Source organism: Callospermophilus lateralis, chromosome 1 (genome assembly GCF_048772815.1).
Source record: "Callospermophilus lateralis isolate mCalLat2 chromosome 1, mCalLat2.hap1, whole genome shotgun sequence".
NCBI lineage: Eukaryota > Metazoa > Chordata > Mammalia > Rodentia > Sciuridae > Callospermophilus > Callospermophilus lateralis.
In genome coordinates, this window is record NC_135305.1 from 85,840,437 (window position 1) to 85,867,101 (window position 26,665).

Here is a 26,665-nt window from a genome sequence, read left to right on the forward strand (position 1 = left end):
TGGTCTTCAATTACAGAACCTTAATCATCTGCACACTCTGGTCCAGTTTCAAAGTATCCAGCTCACATTTAATTGGAGTCCCCAAGAGATGAGACAGAAAAGGAGGACAGAAAAATATGCCAAGATATAGTGGCCAGAAGTTTTCAAGTGTGTTTAACTCTATAAATCAAGAAATCTAAGAATCTCAACAAACCCCAGACTTCAGAACTACACTCAGGCACATCATAATCAGATTGCTCAAAACCAGTGGCAGGAGGGAGAGGTTACAAAGGAGCTCACAGAAACTTTCCAGAGTGTTGAATGTATTTATTTTCTTGAATGTGGTGGTAGTTTTCCAGGTGTGTGTGTGCACGTACACACATACTTAGGAAATGATAAGTGAAAATGTTTCATTGTACACTTTAAATATGTGCAGTTTATTATATGTCAATTATAGCCCAATAAAAATGATCTACTAATAAATGTTTTCTCTGACAAGTGAATGCTGATCCATAACAGGGAGAGGGAAGGCATGGGGAAAATGGAGGACCTTTGATTGGGCAAAGGGGAGGGAGGGTAAGGAGGGTGCATGGGGGCAGGAAAGGTGGTGGGATGAGATGGACATCATTACCCTAGGTACATGTGTGACTGCACGAATGGTGCTATGCTACATCGCGTGCAACCATCACAGTGTAAAGTTGTGCTGCAATGGTGGACAGTGACTCAAAATGCATTCTGCTGTCATGTACACCTAATTAGAATAAATAAATATATATTTTTTAAAAAGGTAAAGTGAAAAAAAAATGATCTACTAAAGCAAAACAAGCAATCACCTAATTCTGGGTTTACATCAGGATCACCTGAGAGCTTTGGAAAAAAAGTTCTGATTCAGTAAGTCTGGGATGAGATCCAAGGGTTCACAATTTTTAAAGCTTAGCAGACAATCCTTTTAGCTATGGTTTTTGTTGTTGTTGTTGTGGTTGTTGTTGTGGTTATGGTTGTTATTGTTTGGGTTTTGTTTGTTTTCTAAGTATTACTGCAAGAAGGAAAAAAAATGCAGAAACTTCCTACATTATCCTGATTAGTGGCGAATAACCTTTATTCAGAATGAGTAGCTTTGTATTTCAGGGATATTGTCCCTTCACATACAATGTTTATATATGAGTTCTGAGTTTTCTGTGTCTAGTCTTTATTGCTAGGCATATAAGACCTTATTTGATTAAGGGATAAAATTCTGTCACCTCTTTCCTTATTTTCTAGATTTTGTAAGTTTTTCTTTTCTCATAGAACATTAACAGCTTCTGATATTAACAGCTTCACAATATCATGCACCAAATTGAGGCTTATTTATCTCTTAGTGAGAAATGACTCTTTTGAAGGCCATTTCTGGTGTTGTAGGTCAGAAATGTCCCACAGCTGGCCACCTAAGGACTTCTTAAGGCTACTTAGAGAAGAGCATGACAGCTTTCTCTTAATTTTTAAATTAATTTATAACTTAGGATTTATACACCCTGCCAAGTCATTTCCCTGCTGAAAGTCATCCTTCACCGATCCCAAGCTTTTAGAAGTAATTCAGTCTCCGTAACAGATCCTACCTCCCCACATGCCTGCCTCACTGAAATCACCTCTCATTCCTTGGCTTCCATTTTCCACCATATCGAGCTTCTGTTTCTGCATTAGCTCCCTGCCCCCAGATCTCCCCCAAAACCTTTGCAACTTCTGCTCTCTTTGTTTGAAACACCCTCCCAACTCCTTCTCACTGCTTTCTCCTCCTCATCCTTCCAGTCTCAGAGGAGCCCTTCTTAGTATTGGGGGAGTCAGGGAAGGCTCTGTGCTCCCAGCGTCCCCTGGTGCTCCTCCACCTGAGCAGTTTTGCTCTGCATTATATCTTATATTACCCCCCACCTTGACTATTAATACCTCGAGGACAGAAACCTTCCCCAGCGTCCAGCCCCCGGCCTGGTCCACACCAAATGCTTAGTGAATGTGGGCTGAACTGAACATCATGGGAAATGCTGCCCAGCACTCCACCAGATCTAGCATTTCTGATTTACGAATCACCAGTCCAGATCCAGCAAGTTAACACTGAAATTCAACCATAGGACCTTCAAACAAAAAGAAAGACTTGGATAACTTTACATTTTTTTTTCCTGGTAACTTAAGCTTTATACCATACTGTATACCCAGAGGGGAAAAGCAAAGTATTTCCCCATAATTTCACGTAGAGGAAAGCAAACAACTTGAGAATTATAGGAAAAAATGTGAGTCCCTCCCCCTCCCCCAATTTAAGTTTTATTAGCATTCTATAAACCCAGGCAGTACCTGCAAAAATATTTCATGTGCCAGGAAATCCAGTTTGGAGAGGTAATAATGTAAAGCAAAGCTGAAGTTGTCCTTAAATCAGTTGAAATACTTCAAATTCATAGGATGGGGGAATAAATATCTGTCCTCCAATTCTAGTACAGAGGTAAATAAGCTTTATTTTTGTAATAAACTTTTATTGGAACACAGCTATGCTCATTTATTTAAGTACAGACTATGGGTATTTTCATACTATAATGGCAGAGTTGATGGGATGAAGACCATGACCTGCAAATCCTAAAATAGTTTGCCCTCTACACCTGCAAATTCAACTAATCTCAGACAGAAAATATTTGAAAAATATATTTTGTCTGTACTGAACAATACATGCTTTTTTTTACTGTTAATCCCTAAAAAAATACAATATAACAACTAATTACAGAGCATTCATGTTGTATTGAGTATTATAAATAATAATGTGAAGATGATTAAAGTATATGCAAGTATGTGCATAGGCTAGATGCAAATGCTATAGCATTTTGTACAAAGGACAGGAGCATACGATATACAGGCATCTGTGGGTGATCCTGAAAGCAATCCCCTGCAGATCCAGATAGATGCCTGTCCTCACTGTCGGCACTTTACTGAGGTGGTCTACAGACTAGCAAATGAATTAGGCTATTTGCACTGATTCAGAATCACTTGTAGAGCTCTATAATGTGTTGAGCATGTACCCACTAGTAGTAGTTAACCCAAATAAATATTGGCTGTGATTGATAATATGGTGGTCTGACTGGTGGATGGACACTCACTGACCTGTAGGTAAAGCCACAGCCCTACTACAAAGGCAAACACACAGACGTCCATGGCATGTGGAATAGTGCAGGCAGAGGCCAAGTAAAGAGGAAAGGAGGACTGCAGGAGCTCAGAGACCTGGTGTTGGCTTTAAAGAAGTCCACGCTTGGGGAATCTTTCTAGCACTTGCATTTCTCCCCACTCCAGAGAAAAGGATGGAGGGCAATGTCTCCTTTGTGATTATTCTTTCTGAGTTTCATGAAGTGACTTCCAGAATCTTCCCTGAGGGATGTGTAAGAAATTTAGGGTGTGTATTTTACTTTCATTTGAAGAATATTTTGGAAGCAAATAGAAAGGCTCATTTCACCTGTTGCAGTGCTCACCTTTGTTGGCCTGTGTGTGAATCACCATTCCCATCACTGAGCCTCCAGGAAAGGAGCTTAAGCTAGTGCTTACAGAAGGCAGCGAGAATGAGTTTTGTTTTTTTTTAAGACTATCATGGTAGGCAGAATAACGGTCCCTAAGCATATCAGATACTAATCCCTGTATCCTGCAAATGTGACCTTAATTTGGAAAAAGGGTTTCTGTAGCTGTGATTACATTAAGGATTTGGAGATGAAGGGATGGTCCTGGATTAGTCAGTGGAAACTAAATAGCACCACAAGTGTCTTCATAAGGGAGAAACAGAAAGAGATTCTACAGACAGGCACAGGGGAGAAAACCAAGATGGTGGAGCAGAGAGATTGGAAGATCCTGGAGTGACGCAGCCATAAGCCAAGGAGGCAGCCAAGAGACGCCAGAAGATGCTAGAACAGATTTGCTACTAGAACCTCCAGCAGGAGCTAGCCCTTGATTTCAGCTCAGAGAAATTGACTTTAGGCTTCCAGTCTTCAGAATAAATTTGTGTTGTATAAGCCGCCAAGTTTGTAGCAATTTGTTACAGCAGCCACAAAAAATAAAAAATAAAAAGCCAATACAGAGGTATTCATCAAATGGATAGTATGTGCAATACTTCAATACTTTTTATACCATAATAAATGAGAAATAGAGAAACAACAGCCACACCCTCCCCAACACACACACTTTTCCTTTCTCCATAATATGAATAGTATGAATATGAATAGTACAAGTTACTGAGATATGAATAGTACAAGTTACAGATATGAATAGTACAAGTTACTGAGCTGAAGGTAGAAGAAAGTCTGCGGTTTCACAAAAAGATAGTCAAGGATCTGGAAGGGAAAGCACTCCCCCAAAGCTTTCAATAACAAGGCAGTGATGCAGAGCCCACCTATCTTTCCTCTCTACTTTATTTTTGTTCATAGCACATAACATCTACTAACCACTTTAACTTCTTTATTCACTGATCATCTTTCCTTGCATAAATGTAAACTCCACATGGGCAGAAATTTTTGTCTATTACTAGTTACTATTTCCCTGATGTTGACAGCAGTGCCTGGAACATAGTAGATGCTTAGTAAATAGTTACTCAAGATATAAATGAAATCAGGATGGTTAATTTTAATTAATTATAATCTTGGAATAGTAATTGAGATCCCAGGTAAATATTCTGAAGGGTGCCTATTTGAGAACTATTTGGTACCAGTCCATGGTGACACGTACAGAAGCACAGAGCTTTTCAGAAACTACATCTTAGTGGATTGAAGTGGACTGAAGAACTATTGTAGTTGATAGGAAGCTATTGTAAATGCAATAATTTTTAAATAAATTTGTATTTGTATTAATTATAACATTTATCCATTACATAGTCATATATTTAAAGGAGGGAAATATATTTGGGGCGGGGTTGTATTTATTCAAAATATAGATAGTTTTTTAATCATCTATATTAATGAGCCTCTGGGAGTCAATGGTAAGGTTCAAAGTTACAGGGAAGCCCAACCAAGGAAATTAGGGCATACAGACATTTTGTGATTAGTTCAGGGTCTTAAAAGTTAATTAATAACTAAAACAGGACCAGACCAGGACTGGTGTCCTCTGAATCCCATCTCAGTGCCATTTTAGTGACAACTGATGAGATAGCTCCATAAACCTCCTAAAGGACATTTCCCAGCAACCTGGTACATACATGCTCAGAGACCTATCCTCTGAGGAGGATAGCATAGCATAGTCTGGCCCAGGCTTCATGGGGGTGTGGCCTCAAAGGGCCCCAAGCTCTAAAAGAACTGCACTGGATTTAATGCCATACTGTCATCTGCTTAAAAATTCTGAATTTTCAAAAATGGGGTACAGATTTTCCTTTTTCCTAGAGCCCTGCAAATTATGTAGCCTGCGCAAGGCAGTTCGGATCTCACTGGTCCTCTTCTAGCTCGCTTCTGCTCTCATTCTGGAGACACTGCTTCATTGCTGCGCCTTTGGACCTGATAGCTTGTCAGTTCTGGAGGCAGACTCAAAAGAAGGGTGGGTTTCTGAGTGAGTGTTCCTTAAATTCTGCACCTCACTTGCCTCACCTTGGTCCCATCTTGCAGTACCCCAGCAGCACAAGAGTGGCGCCCTGGGGACACCTGCTGACACCTGCAGCCTGTGGCACACCTGTGCTCTATGATACCCTCCAGCTTTCTTTGTCACTGTGTATGTGCCTCTGTGCACACTGCATCCTCCTCAGCCAGATCAGGTGGCACACAGAAACCTACCCTATTGACTTTTTCTTAGATTTTTTTTTTTTTTTGAAAGTGTTATTTGTTCAGCCTTTGTTGAGGGAGAATTATATTTCCCGTTTCTCTGCAAGGCTGGACATGGTTGGCTGGTGCCCTGTATAAAGGTAATCTGATATAAAGCTGAATTGTCAATAGCATGAAACATTTTATAGGTAGAATGGATGAAAGAGTGGTAGTCACATCCATTGTGCTGTGCTGTAACGACAGCGTGCAGCAAGTGGTGAGAAGTTGGAAAAATCCGGTTCTCATCCAGCCTCCACTGTGGATTCCCTGTTTTAGGATTCCCACTGTGGATTCGCCTGATTATTATAAAAGTACAGCAAAGGAAAATGTTTTCAGGCAACAACACTCAGTGCCTTCTCCACCTCAGTTTCCTCACCAGTAAAATGGGGCTGATAGAGGTATCTCTGCCTCACATAGTTTTTGAAGGGCATGAATTAAAGTGTCTGAGTGTGCTTTGCAAATTCTAAGAGGCTAGCCAATTGTCGGAACTATTTAGTTTTTAGAGGTAAAATGTTCAGCAAGACAGTTCCACTCTAAGTGGCCATCTGTCACCTGACAAGGGATAGGCATAAGTCACACAATGTTACACAATATGAGTTTGGCCTTGGAATAGGCTTTCTTGAGGAAAAGAAGACACTGGCTAGGTCAGGGTTAGCTGGATAAAAGAAGGTAGAAAGGCCTGTTCAGGCTGATGTCCTCTGCCGAATGGATTTACTTTCCAGGGGAAGAACATACCACCAGCCCCAGCCCCACCTCCACTCTCTTCATAAAGCAAATGTGACAGCACTTTTGTTAGTAGGGAGACATGAGACTACTTTGGCATCAGGCAGCCTGGGTTTGGATGACAGCTGTTTATAGGAGTCTGGGAATGCAAGTCCTCAGAGCCTGGAAATGCTACCCTGGGGGAGAACATCACTTGTCTATGGGAAAAGGAGCTTGGACCCAGCCTCTGCAGACCAGCTGTGACAGCCTCAGATCCCCCACCTCCACAGCTCTCTAACCTGATAATCCGAAGCAAGCACCTAGGGTCATTTTCAGACAGTCCTACTTATATTTCAGAAGCACCATTAAGTCTGGGAACAAAGAACATCAGCCCTAATCCCAATGTTCAAGCCCGACTGGGCCATGCCGGGGTTTGTGGGTGGTTGGTTCAGATTTGACAGTGAAATTGAGATCTTCCTAAATCTAAATCTCTCTGTTAATGAGCTGTAGTAAGAGGATCTGGTTTAAAAGATTCATTTGGATGCTTTGGGCTAAAAAGCAATCCCAGTTGATTTCCTTGAACCAGCTTTGCACCTGCTCTTCTGTAATTGGTATTGAAACCCTTGTGCCTCCCACAGTGCTGCCTTCTCTCTGGCTTGAAATCCCTGCCTTGTATAAGAGCCTCATGGGTCAGAAGCCAGTTGTGGGAATGGAGTGGGGAGAATCCACAGAAGTGAGATAGATAAAAATAGTACAGTATAAATTTTATACAAAAATGCTCTGGGAGATTAATAGTGGAGCAAGTAATTTGATCAGGGATGGGAGTCAGGTACACTTCAAAACGGAGATGACATTTAAACTATATTGTTAAGGATAAGTAGAATGTTTTGGAATAAAGAAAAGGAAAGTGGGGCATGCTAGATTGAGAACACAGGAAGCAGAAATGTGGGGCTTTGGATGAGACAGTATTTGAAGTATTTAGAACGGTGCATGTACATAGTAGGTGCTCAGTAAATGTTAGCAGCTATTACATCTAAATTAATATAATAATAATTATGATTTTTTAAAAATGTATTTTTAAGCAGCCAGGTTTTCAAATGTATCAAAATCATAATTTAAACAGCCACTTAAAATAATTGATTGTTAACAACTAATTTTATGAATCCTTTTAGAAATGCATAACCTCTGATATGCTGGCTAGATGTTTAACAACTGGGAATGTGTTTAACAACTGGGCAAAGTGGAGAGGGAATCTGGATATGTGCACTTGCCTATTTCCCTGGTGTGAATTCTTCCACCGGAGCTAATCTCAGGTTACCAATGTTATATCACTGAATCAAGTCAGGAAGAGATGTACACTCTAGAAGCCAATCCCAGCACATCACTAAAAATGATATTATAATAATCAGCAAGGTCAGAGTATTGCCATGATGCTCTAAGATTATCTTGTGCAAATGTCTAGTTTGCTGGTAATGCAGGATTAGCACAATATACATTTTACATGTAATGCTCTGGGAGGACTGGGGGTATAGCTCTATGGGAGAGCACTTGCCAGAAATGCTCAAAAGTCCTGGGTTTGATCTCTAGTGCACTGAAAGAAAAAAAAAAAAAGCAAGCTCTGAAAGCTTCATGGTGGTGCAATTAATCAAATAAATTTAAATTTATTAAATTATTATAGATTTAATAATCATAAGCATTATAATAGTGCCAATCAGATCCCACAGCTTCACAGCTTTGAAAAATAATCCAGCAGAATCATAAACTTAAAATTAAAAATTTAAAGTTAGGGCCTTAGGGATCATCTAGTCACTTCAAAGTTGAGGAAGCCCAGAAACATAAAACCTGTGCCCAAAGTCATCCAGCTACCCCCGAGGTGGCAACACTAGAACCAGAACCCAGGTTCCCTGCTTTTCTACTTAATGTCAGCGTGTGGTTTTCCCCACCACTGCAGGAACTGTGAAGTTCACCTTTTTTTAATCATACCATTGTTCCTAGCCCACTTTCTGATATTCATTTTACAAGCATTGTTTTGCAAAGGTCAAAATATTCAGCTAAACAGTACCTGTGGTGACCAAGGGGTGGGAGCTGGGCCGGGCTGGGGTGCCAGGTGTTATTGAATCCAAACAATACATTTCACCCTGGAGGGAACAGAGGAGAACCTGACGCCTCCCTAAGGATGGTGGGTCACCCCAACCCATGGAAGCCCATTTTCCTGGGCCGCTGGGTTGGCCAGGTTGTGCCCCAGACTTTTGCTGCCCACTCTCAACTCACCCCACATTAGAAGAGGAGCAGCAACCACCACACGCTCAGAGCACCATCAGCAAGCATTTTCCAATCTCCACTCAACTTTGGGGTATCTGAGAATAGTCCTCGGGAGATGGAGTCCATTCCACAGGTCTGAGGATAGAGATAAAAACCCATAATAATAGTAACTCTGACATAATAATACTACTGGGGGCCAACTCAGACTTGTCCCCAAATATGTTTCAAACTTGTGTGGCTTGGTTGTCTAATGCTTTTTTCTTCTTTCTCAACATAACAAACATCCTTGCTCTTCGGTCAAGGCCCATATCAAGGTCACTTCTTTAAAGATTGATTATCTTCCATTGGCCTCTCTGAATTTATTGCTTCTTCTTTTCTGCTCCCAGAACACTCTGCACCTGCCTTTACCATGCCCAGAGCACAGAGTGTTTTGTGATTAATTGTTCAGATGTCTATCTCCTCAACTAAGGCAAATATTTACTCCTTGAAGTGAGGGCCCATGTATTAGTCACCCTTAGTTTTCTGCACCCACCACAGTGCCTAGTTTTTTTCATTTGGCCTGGGAAAGCAGGAAGGGGACAGAGAGAGAGACAGGGAGAGAGAAAGGACCATTCTGGATTGACAGCGGAGTCTAGGAAAAGTGAAGTTCCCCTGAGTCTGTTCATGTCCTGAGTGACCAAATGACTGTAAGCTCCAGGGTAAAATAAGCCTCAAGCTTACTGAGCATGGAGATCACCAGATTTTTTAAACAAATATCTCCCTATTTGTTTAAATATGGAGAGTCCTGCCTCCCCTCCCCCTCCCGCCATTTTGATTTCTAGGTCTGTGACAGGATGCACAAATCTGTTTTCATAGGTGCTCCACCTGATATTCTAACCCAGGTGGTCTGCAAGATCCTTTTAAGAAGCCCTGGCCCCCTGGTTCCAAGCATGCTTCAGGTACAGGGCCCAAGGGGAAGGCACAGACTCCAGGCTCATGCCATTCCCCACATAGGCCACAAAGGGCACTCTGCAGCTGCCCGATTCTCCACAAGGCACCGGAAGCTAGGAGACTCTGGGAGCATCAACCTCACGACGCATAGGGCCCAGACCCGCTCCCAGCTCACCCCAGCTACAGGCACACAGAAGCACAGCAGTATGCCTCTTTTTCCAGAATTTTACTTGATAGATTTTTACTGGTCAGTTAGTTGGTTACTGTGGGCTGTGGAGTAACCACACAGTCCCAGCTCTGGTGACGGCCTGTGGCTCAGAAACACAGAATGTGGCCCTGGGCTCAGAGACCTCTAGCAAAGGTGGTAACCAGGGCCAGAGCCATGTGGGAACAGTTCCCAGCTAAACTTAGGCCTCCTCTAGATTGTTCACCTTGCGCTGGCCTCACCAATAACCTCGCTATGTCCTTTAGTCAGGTCACACACACCCCCAAAGCTGCCATATGAACAGCATAGTCACCTGTGTCCTCCTAGCTGAAGAACAGGATCGTGACCTCCTTCGAAAGGGTCTGTTCCGGCCTTGTCCTCATTCTCTGGGGCTTCTCCACAAGCCCCATACAGTGACACTCAGAACTAAATTCTAGAACCAACCTGGCTCGTGTGAACAGTGTCTGTCATACTCACATAACAAAGTATATTTGCTTCCCAGAAGATGATAGTTTTCTATTCCTGCTCATTCCATTACTATAATTATACTCACATGGGGTCTAATTGATTTTAATTTCACTCTGAGGTTGCTCCAGGTTACAACGGTGAGTCTCTAGCCTTAGAGAACTCCTCCTTTTATTTAGCATTTAAATGAGTATCCAGAGGGCAACAGGAGAAGTAATTATGGGGAGAAATCCAGTGTGGAAAGGGGCAGGTTCTGAAGGGCTTGGGCATCCTGACCCTGCCATGCTTGATTCCAATTCAATACAAAGGAAGTAAGAGGGGTCCCTGGGGAGCAAGGTGCACTGGCATTGAGGAATTGTGCAGCTCTACAGGGACCAAGCCTTTTGCTTAGTGCTGAAGCTATTTCGATGTAATGCTTGCCCATGACTCTGTAGCCTTTGTGAATTAGCATGTGTTTTTCAAGTCTTACTCATTACTCTACTTGAAGTTTACAAATAAATGGCAGTTACATTACAATTTCAATTGCCCACTCCTTTTTAAAACACTTTCAGTATATTATTATCTTGGTTTTTAACTTTGTCCTGTAACACTTTTTTTTTTTTTTCATTCCTACTTTGTTTCAAACTGTCTCCCTGGAATGTAAATCCAGCCAGCTGTTTTCCTTGTGACTTGGGGGTATATACTGTGTCATTGAGCATAAATCTCTGTTTATTTACAAGTGGTGAAGATTCTAGAACTAGTGGCATATACTGATGCCATTTGAATCTCTAAACTATGAGGCAAGTTTCCCGATAGTTGATTTTTCTAAAAGAGTACGACAGTGTCCATGTAACAAGTTGGTGTGTGCACATGCACACACACTCATCACAGGCATAGAGTTCTAATGTTGACTGCCCCACTCTGTTCTCCCATGGCTCCCATATAATATATAATTATCTGGTTGTCTCGGTCCTGCCCTGACTTTGTACTTCTCAAGGGCATCTGTATCTCCAGTACAGCAGCTAGCAATTGCTGGATGCTTGAAAATGCAAAGTGGTCTCCCTAAGCCTTCATCTTGGGAGTGAGGAAATGGAGGCCCAAATACATCAGATCTATGACCAAGATCACAATGATGGGGCCAATTGCATGTGTCACAAAAGACTTTTCAGTCAAATCAATGTATTTATCAAATGTCCCCCCTCAAACTTCTCAGTATCTCACAATAATCTGGCTGCATGAAAGGGTTTTGGGCGGGTCGGGTGGTACTGAGAATTGAACTCAGGAGCACTCAGCCACTGAACCACATCCCCAGCCCTATTTTGTTGTTGTTGTTGTTTTGTTTTGTTTTACAGACAGGGTCTCATTGAGTTGCTCAAATTCTTGGTTTTTGCTGAGGCTGGCTTTGAACTCAGGATCCTCTTGTCTCAGCCTCCTGAGCCTCTGGGATTACAGGTGTGAACCACCGTGCCCAGCAAGATGGGGCTTTTAATATGGCAAATACAGAGCAGGAGATAAGACAGTTGGCTTGGCTTTGCCCTGTGCCTATCTCATCTGCAAAGCTCTTTTTGTATCTATCCAGTAATGAGGCTAAATATCAGAATTCAGGAACAGACAGACGCAATTCCTGGAAGATGAAACTCAACCAGTCAAGAATGTTTGTTGCCTTGAATTTGAACCTTGATTTTTTTCACAAAGAAATCTCCCTGCTTTTGAATTAAGTTACACTGAACTGGAAGGCACTGGTTCCTGGTTCCCTTTTATGTAGTTTCAGGTTTTCTCAGGAATTCCTTGGTACTCTGTTCCTAGCAATGCCCCTTGCCAGGAGCACAGTAGGTCAGGGGTCAGATGCCCCACTTCTGAAGTTTAGATCTGCACAGCTTAATTTAAAAAAAAAAAAAATGTTATTCTCAAATGTCTTTTCAAAGACTTGTAGGTTTGGGGAAGAATCATCGTGTCTGTCTGTCCTGTGTTCTCAGGTCTCACGTGCCACTGATTCTCTTTCTCTCGCTGTCCTTCCCCCTCCTCTGGTTTCCCATGTCATTTGGTATTTTCTTTCTCCATTGAAAGGGACATGCAGCCCTAGAGAAATCAGGGCAAGGTTGTGCTGTCTATAACTTTGAAACTTTCCCAACTCATCTCCCCTGTAGGTTGGTGAGGTGAGATCTCCATGAACCCATGGAGAGAGGCCCCAACTGTCACAAGACATAACATGTGGTAATTGTGCATGGGGAAAGTAACAGAAAATTCCTTTCTGAGATCCATCAGCAATTTCAGAGGCTGAACCAGTCCCCACAGCAGCACACAGCACACAGCATCGGAATCTCTGCTGGGACAGCTACATACACTCAGGCCAGCTGGGACATCAGCCGTAGCCCAGCAGGGCACTATGTCCCCCTCTACCACCCCCCCCCCCCGCCATATGCTACACTCAGATATCCAGAGAAGCAGGAATGAACACCCATCAGACCCACAAGTGGTAAGAGAAGCCTCTAGAGACCTATATATTCTTAGAAGACACAGAGGAGGAGAGGAAATAGGAGCAGGAGAGGGAGTCATCAGAACAATAGAATACACTAGGCAAGTCACATGTTAGCCATTGTCTTCCCACCTCCTCCCCCTCTGTCATGAAGGCAAATCAGGCACAGCTGCCCTTTCCCAGGCCAGCAGCCACAATTTCACTGCGACCCTTACTGTTCTACTTGAATATATTTCCCTTAGCACGTATGCATTGAAATAGCCTGAGTATCTTTTTTTAAATATTGATGCCAAGCTTCTTCCCACAGATATTCTTATTTATTGATTTGGGGTGCCAAGTATATTGCTGGACTTTTAAAGCTTCCTGGGTGATTCTAATGTGCAGCAAAATTTTCCAACTACCTCATTAATGGCCAGGAAATTCCCAGGGTTCATGCCATACGCACCCTCAGCAGAGATCTTGGCTCTTCCTAGGGGTCCCTGGACCCATCAGACCCATCACATTTTTGTAACCATAGAAATTTGGGGACCAATTCAAATGTATCAAGTATTTATTGAGCACTGACTGCATGCTGTGCCCCATCCTGGCACCTTCCTGTGAGTTCCTAGCTTGGCTCAGCAGGGGTTCTTGGAACACATTCTAAAGGCAAATGCTATCTTATGATTTAAGTGCAAGCAGTCTGGTTATGTTCTATAGCTTTCTGCTTCTAAGATTCTCCTCAGATAAAAGGTGTTTCACAGGTGCCCAGAGAAGATGGTTTTAAAAAGCCAGGTTCACAAAGGCTGTGGGAGAAGGCAAGGATCTGAGGGGCTCGTTCCATCTACATTGAACTAAAATAGTGTCTTAAAAACTTTGTAGCTGCTCTTTAAAAAAAAAAATGAATAGTGCAAAAAGCATATAAAGGTTAAAGATAGGGGCTCATAAGTCAATCAAATCTTGCTCTCAAAACTAGCTTGTGTCCCTTATTAACAGTGGGATTGGGCACATTATTTATCCTCTTGAACCTTAGTTTCCCCTTCTCCAGTGCTTATTCCGTGGAATATTCTGAGGATAAAATGAGGTGATACATGTAACAAGCAAAGCACAGTGTTCTGATCGCTGTGGGGTGTTTTCTGAGGTGCTGGGTGTTGAAAACCAAGGATCTGCCACATGTAAGGCAAGCACTCTGCTACCACACTGGATCCCCAGCTCCACGATGACTTTTGGTTTTAATCATCATCTTATTATCATTGTAGTCTTTAGCTCCATCATTAGTACTATGGCTCACAGCTTAAGGATAATGTTGAAAATGGTTCTCAGCTTTTCAGCCTTATGAATAAGATCCATTTATGCCTTTCCTCTAATCCCTGTGTGTTCCTCTTCCATAGCTCAGAAAGTTAGTTTTGTCTAATGAGTTGCAACAGTACTTTTAATTATGAAGGTTTTTTTGTTTGTTTGTTTGTTTTTGGTTTTTTCTATAAGGAAAACAGCTTTGCTCTGGCTTGGCCCTGCCCAGCCACACTTAAGATTTGTGCCAAGCAGTGTCTCCTGTGGGGAGCACTGGAGATGTTAACTTGGACCAGAGCATCCCAAACTGTCAGGTCTGTGAGATGCTTTTGCTATGCTCTCTTTATGTTTCTAGGTCTGTGGGTGATAATCTGAAGCTCTGGGGAGAGAGCCTGTAGTTCCAAATGTCACAGTTTGATTCTTTTTTTCAAGATCAATAATGATTTGCTCAAAATCATCTTAGCTGCAGGACATTTGGTTAGAATATTCATAATTCTCAGATTCTGAAATCCTCCTGGGAAGGACATCCTGAGTCAGGGTGGACCTGACCTTGTAGCAAATAGCTTCAAATGGCAGAGGCAGGGCAAAAACCTGTCTGGACAGCAAAGACATGACAAAACTGAAGGAACTCAGGGTTGGGATTCTAAAAGCCTTGCTCCAGGGCAATACTTTGTTTCCAACATGCTTGGGGACCTCGGACAAACTACGCAGCCTCTCAGGGCTCAGTTTCCTTACCTGTGAGATGAGAGGGTACAGAGACAGCTACTTGCCTAAAACAGTTACTGGTCTCATCCTGTGGTGTTGTTCCATTTCATAGCAGCCATTGACTTTACTTTGCGCTGTTGAGTAAATGAGTAGCATTTGATTCTGTTCTCATGTCGGAAACTAAATCCATGTTCCTCCCTCTATAATCCTAGCCAAAGTTACAGATTTCAGGAGGAAACACATATTTAAAGCAGCCTGTCAAATATATGTATTTCCCACCATTCAGCCCCTAATTTACTCATTTATCTACTTACGTATACAAAGATATTGTTGCTGTGTAGCAACCCAGCCAGGCAGTGTGCGAAAAGACAGGGATATAGTGACAAGTAAGAAAGACACAGCCACATAGAACTTAGAGTTATCTGCATGAAGACTGCCAGCCAGCCAGTCAGGCACAAGGGAAAGCTTTAGGGAGAAAGTAGTGGGGGCCCCTCGGCGGGGGAGTGGGGGAGGATGGAAAGATGACCAGGAGTGAGTCACATGAACAAAGAAGAGAGAAGATGAGATGAAGTATATTCTGAGGAGTTCCTAGTTCACAGTTGCTGTGTTAGTCAGCTTTACGTAACTATGATCAAAACTCCCTTGATGGGAGGTAGGTAAAAGAGTTTTACCATCATTTTTAAAAATCCTCTCCCTTAAGGGTTGGAAACTGAAGCCTAGAATTCCTATGGAGGGCAACTTTATCTTAATTCATTTCATCCCCCTTTGGGCCTCATTTTCATTGATGTTTATCTTTCACATTTGGTGAGAAAGCAGATCTCTAGCCTCCCATCATGCCTGGAATGTGCTGGCAACATGGTGGCAAGAAAACTCTACCTCCTTTCCTGAATTCAGTACTTGTCATGGATCATGTCAATTTTGAGAGAGGAACCCTTGGCACTTTCTGGACCAGTGGCAGGGAACCTTCCTAGTGTTCTGAACATTGACAGAACCCAGGTTCTGTTCAGGGCAAAGCAGGTGGGCACAGAATAACACGCCGCATCTGGTTAAGCCTGCCCAAAGCTGTAACCTGCACCAAACTTCCATCTCCCCCACAGCACTCCTCCTTCTTAGGATCTTGTCCATTGGCCTTTCTGCTTCATGAGAGTGCAATTGTTTTCTGGAAAGGCTCAAGAGCCAGGGGGAAAGCAACAATTTCCTGTGCATTCATATTGTTTGAGACAGGTTGTTGAATCTCCTGTGAGAGATTCCTTTTTAGCCTCATCAGGGGTCTTTAGAAAATAAGGTGGGTTGGTGCCAGGACTTTGGCTCAGGGCTCAGAGATCTTGGGACTTGAGACTCACGGGCACTGGGACTTGAAGAGGTAAATGTGGCATACAGGTCTGAGTATCCTGTAAGCTGTCAACTGTGGCCAGTAATCCTGTGCTTACCTGGATTCATGTCACCTTGTCCATTGGCCCCAAACGAATTGTCATGTAAGAGAAAAAGGAAGTGACAACCATCTCCACTCACATAGGGTCACCCTATGTGACAGCTAGCAGATCCAGTTTAGTCTTCTTTTGTGCGTGTTGCTCAAGATATAGCAGGACTTTTAGCTAAGCTTCATTCTAATCACTCTTCCTTTATTGAGCCCCAGTTATGTTTTTCAAATTAGAAACTACATGCATTCTCTGTTTTAATCACACAACAATCCTAAACTTAAATATCAAGTATCCCAAACACGAGTACTGCTGAATATTCATTGAATCTACATGGTGACAGATAAGTTTGGAAAATGCTGATAGAATAGTGATACAAATGGTGTTTCTCCAAGAAAGGAATCTATGTAGAATTTTCCAACCTTACTTAGTCATAAAGCAACCTGGAGTAACTGGTATTTTGAGGAACACAAATTTGAAGCTTGAGCAGATGATATAGGAGGGAGTCAACAGAAAATACAGTCGACTATGAGGAGTGATCTAAGAAGCATTTGGACATAGATAGAGTTTAGGCCATCATGGTGGAACTTGTGCCACTGTCTTTGAAAATGGACACTCATAATATACATGGAATGACCAGTGACTTCTGAAGGTAACTATGGCTTATTCTTAGAAGTGTGCCATTTACATTAAAACTCTCGAAAGAAATCACAGGAGCAAGAAGCGTCATCTGCTTTTCACTTCCAGAATGTGGAAGGCTCTTTCCTGATTGCAGCAGCACATGGATCCCAGGACCAAAGTCACTAGGTATATTGACACCCCAGGACCCATACAAACTGCAACCTAACCCTCACTCTGTTTTTCCTTTTCTCCTTCTGATATCATCAAAATATTTCAATCTGTTTTTTCAGCATTGATACGTTGTTTTTTGCAGCATTCATACATCTTTAATTCAACTTCCTATTCATCTACCAAATGCTTTTAAAGAACTCCCATTGTGAAGTCACATCATCTTAACTCTCTAGTGATTCAGATCAGATTAAAATCACCATGTGTTTAGGAATTCTGACAGGTCAGTAAGGAAATTTCATAAAATATAAAGCAAAGGTAGCCTTAGTTAAACTCAATACTTTCTAAAACCAGACCTTATTTTGAAAATGGTGTAATCAGGAAAGTTAGTTTATTCATTAAATTATATATGCATGAACATTTGCGGGATGGTGACAAACACAGGTCTAGAGCAACATCCGACTTATAACTTAAGTTGGACCTTTAGTCCACTCTGAGGGACCTACTGCTGCCCACATTTCATGTTTGTGAAAATGAGGCACATGAAGGTTAAAGCAGGAATTTTAGCTCAGGCAGCCTGCTGGCCAGAGTCTTCAGTATTAAGGAATTCCCAACAAACAAAACCTGTTTACCATTGTTAGAGATCAATTGCCATTTCTATGACCATGGGCTTGATAAGCACACAGAATTTTCCACTGAAATAGCACAAGGCCCATTATAGGGCTGCCTTCTTACCAACTCTTCAGGAGATCTTTGGAAACATTTTGCTATGGACAAAAATTTTTTAATGGAGCCATGTTATTAATTTAAAAAAATTTTTTAAATGAAGTATAAAACTTGGAGTTATTTAAAATGCTTCCAACCCAAGTCATTATTGAAATGCTACAAAAACTAAAATTCTCACAACTATATTTTATAGATCGACGGCAATTTTCTGGATAAATTTAATTGGAGAAAATCTATGTTTTAGGAATATGATAATACTCATTCTTTCATCTCCTGACTGTTACAATTAACATATGGTTAAAACACCATGATAGAGCGTTTTTATTTTAAAACTTTTTTGGTTTGGGGCTCAAGGGAAAAAAGGGCAAACTATTAAAATGACCCAAGGGGCATGATGTTTTTAAAGGCATCAATTTGTGACCACTAAAGGGAAGGGCAGGAAGAAGCTGCCAGACAGCTCTGGGAGTCCCAGAGTGCAGAGATGCAGGGACTGAAGGTGCACCAAGCCTCTTGTCCTAACCTGAGCATTTCTCACTTTTTATGTGCACTTCACTTTACAAAATTAACTGTCAACAGAACCCAAAGGTAAGAGCAATTCTTCCTGGGTGCACTATGTTTTCATGTAAGTAGCATCCCTGACATTCATATCTCCACTTCCCAAATCCCACGAGTTCTCTCTCCACGACATTTAGCTTTACCTACGAGGAGCTTTGGGTTGGGCAGGCTGCATGGCGTATAGTGGAGCACCCAGCCACTGCTGCAGGCAGGCCCGCCCCTGCCCATTGGTCCACTTCTCCCTTCCCTGCATGTGGGATTATGGAGATAAAGCCATAGAACACTCTGGAGTCTTCTGTGCTTTGCCAGAGGTGTCTTCAACAGTTGCAACCCACCTTCCCCACACACTTCATGGAGGGGCCTGAAGACCAGGCAAAGGATTCCTCTGGCCAAGGAAACCAGCTCAAAGTGAATCAAGTCTATGCTGGCTCAAGGGGAGAAACTCCATCTACCCAAGTCTCCATTTACATTGATTCAAGACAAGTGAATTCTCATCTACACTGGCTCAAGGTGAGCTAGTAATTGGGAAAGGAGGGCACAGTGGTCCAGGCCTTGGAGAGGATGGTGGCTGGGCTCTGGCCTTTGCCCTGAGGCCTTCCACTTTAGAACAAACACACTGCCATTTTTTAATCTTTGAAACAACAATTCTATTATACAATTTGTGAAAAACAGAAATCAAGAACAAATTTCTCCCAAAGCATGGGAGAAAGGACAAAGAACAGGGCAAGGGGAAGTGTCCCAGAGAAGAGTCTCTATGAAGTGTCTTTGCAGGTGAGGGCAGAGGAGACTCCTGGTGGATCCAGAGGCTCCTGCCTGGAATCCACACGGAGAAGCCTGAGCCAGTCGGCGCTCCTCAGGGTCTGCTGGCTGTCCCTTGGTTCTGTAGGTCTTGGCTCAGCATTTCCACTGGAGCCACTCTGTCCCTCACTGCCGACCCACCGAAGCAGGGTACACAGCAGAGCTGATGAAGGCAGGTGGCCATCCTCCTCCTCACCCTCTTCCCACCCCTGATGTGGTCCTGGGATTGTCCTGTGGAGGTACCTCAGGAGGATGAGCTGCCTCTTCTGCAACCCTCGAGGGGTCGGGCCTGCTGGACACAGGGTGGTGCTGGGAGGTTAGCCTGGGAGGGGGTGGGTCCACATAGAAAAGTGGAGACAAATGGCAGGCACGCTGGCGCTGCCACCACCCTTCTGCTGGGTCTGCTTGGCCTCCTCAGGCTGCTGCTGCTCACAGGGCAAGGGAAGGGCAGGCTCACTGGAACAGTCTTGGGGCAGATCCTGGGAGGATCCACAGAGCACAGGGGAGGTCCAACCCCCTATGACGCATCAGAAAATTCATGACACTATAAAACCTAGTGCTGCTATTGTTTTCTCCAGATGAGAGAACAATGTATCAAAGTACCCCAATTTTATTATATGGTATTGAATAAATAATATATATAATACTGTTACATCAGTAATTGAGGGGGTCGGGTTGGAGCAACTGCATTTGTACATTACTGAAGTCATATTGCTATAGATTTGCATCAAAGAGGTATCTCTTTCTCATGTTGAATGGAACCCCCATGGGAACTACAAAGAAATACCCAACATGAGAGGTAAGGGAATTAAAATGTTTCACTACAATCATCAACTAAATAGGAAGGAAGATAATCATGTAATGAAGCAAGTCACATTGAATCAAAGCTTGTGTTGCCCTCCTTATAGGCACACAAACCACACTGGATCATGGGCCCTGCCCTGATCTCCATATAAGGACACAATGCAAGCTGAACCAAGGTTTCTAACTTGATCTTTCTATAAGGACGTAAAATACACTAAACCATGAACTTACCCTAGTATTTTATGACACCATCTCAGGTAATTACATCATAATAATACAATTTCAATTTGATATAGTAAGAGAAAACTTTCCCTCTATCAGAAATGAGATAAACATCCACATGCAGGATGCATAAAAGACCCCAAATAGACCAAATCAGAAAAGAAGTTCTCCAAGACACATCACAATCAAAATGCCTAACATAGAAAATAAGGAAAGAATGTTAAAAGAGAGAAGCATAATGTCTTACATAAAGGCAAACCAGTAAGTCTCACCTATGACTTCTCAGCTCAGATCCTACAATCAAGGAGGGCCTGGAATGAGATATTCTAAGCTCCAAAAGAAAACAATTGCCAAACAATATTGCTATACCCAGCAAAACTCTCTTTCAATTCAATGGAGAAATAAAAATTTTTCCATGACAAGAAAAAAATAAAAGAATTCATGACCATCAAGCCAGCCAAGAATATTCAAAGATAAACCACACACAGAGGAACTTAAAGACAAATCTCAAAGCTCCAAAATAGATGAAGATCAATAGAAGCATAATCAGCCAAATGAAAATCAAGACAGAATTAAGTGTAATGAAAAATAAAAATGGCAGGAAGCCACAAACCCATATTCATAATAATGCTGAATATAAATGGTCTCAATTCTCCAATTAAAATATATAGATTAGTAGAATAGATCAGAAAAGATCCAACTATATGTTGTTTGCAAGACACTTAAAGGCAATGACACTCACAGGCTAAAGATAAAAGAATAGAAAAAAAAAATCTATGAAATGGAGTCTGAAAACAAGCAGGGGTAACTAGTTTCATGTCTGACAAAGCAGATTTCAAGCAAAAATTAATCAGAAGAGACAAAGAAGGTCACTACATCCTGGTAAAGGGGATATATACCACAACATCAGTGTACCTATTACATTAAAAAAATTCCTTGACATTAAATCTCAGATACACCCAATACAATAATGCTGAGTGATTTCTACAAACTCTTATCAACAATAGACAAGTAATAAAAGCAAAAAATCAATAAAGACATTTCCAACCTTACCAGACATGCTGGCACACACATACCTGTAACCTAGTGACTCAGGTGGCTGAGGCAGGAGAATTGTGAGTTCAAAGCCAGTTTCAGCAACTTAAGCCCTTAGAAAATCAGCAAGAACCTGTTTCTAAATAAAATATTTAAAAGGATAGCGATATGGCTCAATGGTAAAGGACCCCTGGGTTCAATCCCTGCCCCCCCCCCAAAAAAAGATATTTACAATCTAAATAATACTATAAATCAAATGGACCTAACAGACACCTACAAATAGACTATATTCCAGGTCATAATGTAAGTCTTAGCAAATACAAAAAAAAATTGATATAATCCCATGTATCCTATCAGATCACAAGGAAATGAAACTAGAAATCAACATCAAGAAACATAATAGAAATCACATAAATACATGGAGATTAAACAATACTCTTTTAAATGAAGAATGTATCATAGGAAAATGATAGAAGAAATCAAGAAATTCTTAGAACCAGGTAAGAACAAAGATACAACATATCAAAATCTCTGGGACAGTATGAAAGCAGTTCTAAGAGGAAAATTCATAGCACTGAGTACCCACATTAAAAAAGATCCCAAAGAAATAAGCATATGCTTCATGTCAAGACCTTAGAAAACTAAGAGCAAACTAACTGCCAAATCAGCAGAAGGCAGAAAATAATAAAGATCAGAATGAAAATTAATGAATTAGAGAATAAAAAAATTACCAAAGATCAATACAACACAAAGTTGTTTTTTCAAAAGATAAATAAGATTGATAATGATAAACCCTTAACCAAACTAACCAAAAGAGAGAGCAAAAAGACGCAAATCAACAAAATTAGAGATTAAAAAAGTACATAGAGCCACAGATATTTCTGAAATCCAGACAATCATTAGAAACTAATTTGAAAACTTACAGTCCAATAAATTAGAAAATCTAGAAGACATAGACAAATTTCTAGACATATATGACCTGCCCAAATTGAACCAGAAAGATATAGAAAACCTAAACAGACCAATATCAAATAATGAAACTGAAATAGCAATTAAAAGCCTTCCAACAACAACAACAACAAAAAGCCCAAACTAGTTGGATTTTCAGCAGAGTTACATCAAACCTTTAAAGAAGAGTTAACACCAGTCTTTCTCAAATTATTCCATAAAATTGAAAGGGAGGAAACACTCCCAAATACATTCTATGAAGCCAGTATAAAGATGATAGAAAACCAAAGACTAAATCAAGGAAAGAAAACTATAGACTAATAAGCTGATGAACATATATTTACAAAAATCCTTAGTAAATTGTTAGCAAGCCATGTTCAAAACTACATCAAGAAGATAATACACCATGATCAAGTGGGCTTCATCCCAATGATGCAAGGTTGTTTCGACATATGCAAATCAATAAATGTAATTCACCACTTAAACAGAATTAAGGACAAGAATCATATGATCATCTCAACAAATACAGAAAAAGCCTTTGATAAAATCAAACATCCATTCATATTAAAAGCATCAGAGAAATCAGGGATAGAAGAAATTTTCCTCAACATTATAAGGCTAAGTATGACAAACCCAAACTCCATATAATACTGCATGGAGAAAAACTGAAAGCATTTTCTCTAAAGTCAGGAATGAGATGAGAATGTCCACTCTCACCACTTCTATTCAATACAGTTCTCAAAACTCTAGCCAGTGGAATCATGTAAGACAAGGAAAACAAAGGGATACAAATAGGAAAAGAAGAGGTCAAGCTCTCTCTGCTGTTGACATGTCCCTATAAGTTCCAAAAACTCCATCAGAAGACTTCTAGAGCTGACAAATGAATTCAGTAAAGTAGCATGAAGTAAGATCAACACTCATAAATTAATAGCTTTCCTATACTCTAACAGTGATTCTGCTGAGAAAGAAACCAGAAAACCCATTCCTTTTACAATAACCTCATATAGATAAATACTTGGGAATTAATTTCACCAAGGAGGTGAAAGAGCTCTACAAGGAAAATTATAGAAAACTGAAGAAAGAAATTGAAGAAGACCTTAGAAGATGGCAAAATCCCTCATGCTTTTGAATAGGTGGAATTAATATATTCAAAATGGCCATATTACTAAAAGCATTATATGGATTCAATGCAATCCCAACAAAAATACTAATGACATTCTTCACAGAACTAGAGAAAAGAAACAGTTATAAAATTCACTTGGAAGAATAAGAGATCCAAAATAGTCAAAGCAATCCTGAGCAAGAAGAGTGATGCTAGGGGCATCACAATACCCGATCTCAAATCATAGTACAGAGAGCTACAGTAACAAAAACTGCATGACACTGGCATCAAAATAGACATGAAGAACAATGGCATAGAAGAAAGAGACAAACCCACATGCTTACAGCCATCTGATACTTAACAAAGTTGCCAAAAATAAATGTGGAGAAAAGATAGCCTTTTAAACAAATGGTGCAGGGAAAACTGGATATCCAATGTAGAAGAATGAAATTAGATCCTCATCTCTCACCCTGCACAGAAGTCAAATCAAAATGGATCAAAGACTTGGGAATTAGACCAGAAACCTTGCAACTGCTAGAAGAAAACACAGAGTCAACACTCCATCATATAGGTGCAGGCCCTCAACCAGACCCCTAAAGCTCAAGATATAAAACCAAGGATCAAGAAGTAGAATGCCACAAAATTAAAAAGCTTCTGAACAGGAAAGGAAACTATTAGGAATGTAAAGAGAGAATGTAAAGGGGAAAATGTTTGCCTATTGCCCGTTGACAGGGAATTAATATCCAGAATATAAGAACTCCAGAAACTCACCCCCTCAAAAAAACCCACAAATATTCCAATCAATAAATGGGCAACAACTAAACAGACATTTCTCAAAAGAACAATCACAAATTGCTAACAAATATACGAAAAAATGTTCAACATCTCTAGAAATCAGGGAAATGCAAATCAAATCAACACTAAGCTTTCATCTCATTTAGGCATGAGGCAGGTCAACCATTTATATATGATGATTAGATGAGCTCAAATAAAACCAGAATGGCAATTATCAAGATTACAAATAATAATAAATGCTGGTGAGGATGTGGGGAAAAGGTACACTCATACATTGTTGCTGGGATTGTAAATTAGGGTAACCACTCTGGAAAGCAGTATGGAGATCCCTTTTAAAAATAGGAATGGAGCCACCCTATGACCCAGCTATCCTACTCCATTGTGTATATCCAAAAGAACTAAAATCAGCATACTATAGCAATAGAGCCACTTCCATGTTTATAGCAACATAATTCACAACAGTCAAATTATGGAACCAGCCCAGTTGCCTAATGGATCAAGAAAATATTACACACACACACACACACACACACACACACACACACAATGGAGTTTTACTCAGCCATAAAGAAGAATGAAATTATGGTGTTTGCTGGCAAATGAATGGCAGTGGAGAATATAATAATCAGAATAAGCCAGACTCAGAAAATCAAGGCTCAAATGTTTTATATGTAGAAACTAGAACAAAATAAAGGAAAGAAGGTAGTGGGTAGATATTAAATAAATATATAGGGAAGATCAGTGGAGTAGGTGGCAAATGAGAAGGAGAGAGGAAGGATGGGAAAGGGGAGGAAATATGGAAAAAAATTAACAAAATCATGTTTATGGATACATAAATGTAGCAAAGGGAATTTCACCTTTACGTATATGTAGAAATTACCTATCAAAAATAAATGAATATAGAAGCAAAAGGAAGATCCATAGATAAGGAAGGAGAATAGGGGAGGGAGGAGGAGAGGGCAACGGGGCATGGGGATTGAAATCAAATTCCATGTATGTATGAACCCAACTTATGTATAACTATAGTACTCTCATCAAAAAAAAAAAAAAAAAAGAAGAAAAGAAAAAGAAAATCGGCTAAGACTTTTAAAGTTCTCATTTAAGGAAATGGATCACTCCAGGCTCATGTGAAACTTTGATACAACAATAGCACCTAAAAACCAAACAACAAAAAAACCAGCCACTGCATGTTGAAGTGTGTGCGACACCTAATGCAACCTCATGTTTCGTCTTCCCTGTGGTCTTTGTTCTACTTTTACACAGCCCGTGAGGAACATCAGTAGTTAGTCAAAATGGTGACATCAGTCTCAGCAAGACAGCTGGAGAAATTATATAATAAGATGGGAATGACAGCATCATGCCATCAATTGACCCTAGTAACATCAGATTATTTACCTGCTCCAAACAAGGTACCTTGTCTACCTTGAGGCCACCCAGGCCCTGCCACCTGGGGTCAATGCTGGCTGCTTTGAATGAAGTGAGGCAAGTTCTGGGAGGGCCAGTTCACACAAACACCAACAGATTAGAGACCTCCCCTCCTGACCTACCTTGGTACTTTTGAATCCTTCATCCTGAGGATGGCCATCTGTCCCTGAACAACAATCAGGCAGCAGCTGGGCGTGTCCAGCCATCGAAGACAAAGTCCTCTTCACTTCAGACCAGAATGTACCAAGTTTAGAGGTCAGCAACTGTTTTAGGCATGAAGCAGGTCAACCATTTATATGTGATGTTTAGATGAGCTCAAATAAAACCACAATTATACTTCTCTAACTAGCACAGGGGCAGGAAAGTTAGCAGGCCCCCACCCTGGCCTTTCCTGTTTCTTCAGAAGTCATGGGAATGAGTTTGCAATTGAGTCATATGTCTTTGTTGGCCTACTCCTCTTTCAGGCCCCAAAACCACAAGCAAAGGAGAGAGGAGACACTCACAGGGCAGTTCTCAGGGAGAAGAAAGAAGATTTACCTGGTAGTAAGAGAAAGTGTTCAGCACACACGGAATCAATCAGGCTGGGTTCAGCTGGTCTGAGGTGGAACTTGAGCACTTGGGGGAAGGTCTTTTTTCTCCGGGTGATGCTCTTATCAGGAAAATGTGCATCCACAGGTTCAGTAGAAAGCATAAAACAGGGGTCCTCCAAGACACCCCAGGACCAGCAGCATCAGCATCACTAGGAATGCATTAGAAATGCACAGGCCCAGCCTCACACAGACAGAAGCAGGAACTCTGGGGCGAGGTGCAGCAACCCAGCTCTCCAAGAGACTCCAAAGCCTGCCCAAGTGTGAGGAGCACTAGAGGACCTCAGGCAGGAGCTCTGGGTCTGGATCTGCCTCTGGATCCAGTTACTCAATAGCTCTGTGATGAGGGGCAAATCATCAAACTCCTCTGGCCCTCATCAGCTTCTCCCATAAAAAGAAGAGGAAAGATTCAATGAACTCAAAGCTGACTTAGGACATTAAAATTTCATCATCTAACAAAGTTTTTATAGTGTACTTCAAAAGTATTTTTTATATAACAGGACTAGAACATAATCACTATAGCAAACTCCAAAAATACAGAAAAAAACATACAAGAAAATAGAGGTCAATGAAGATTTCTCCACCCAGAGATAATTGTTGCTTATCTTTAGCAGTTTGGTATAGGGGACACATTTTAGTGTTCTGATATAATATTCTGTGTGCATCTACTTACAAAATGGGGAATCAGACCATGCATGGTTCAGTAGCCGGTTTC

At 41.1% G+C, this 26,665-nt stretch overlaps 1 protein-coding gene across 1 annotated transcript in view; it reads left to right on the plus strand.

The window, feature by feature from the left end:
- Positions 1-26,665, plus strand: part of Chn2 (chimerin 2) — a 264,189-nt gene that overhangs the window by 197,015 nt on the left and 40,509 nt on the right. The window lies entirely within an intron of this gene.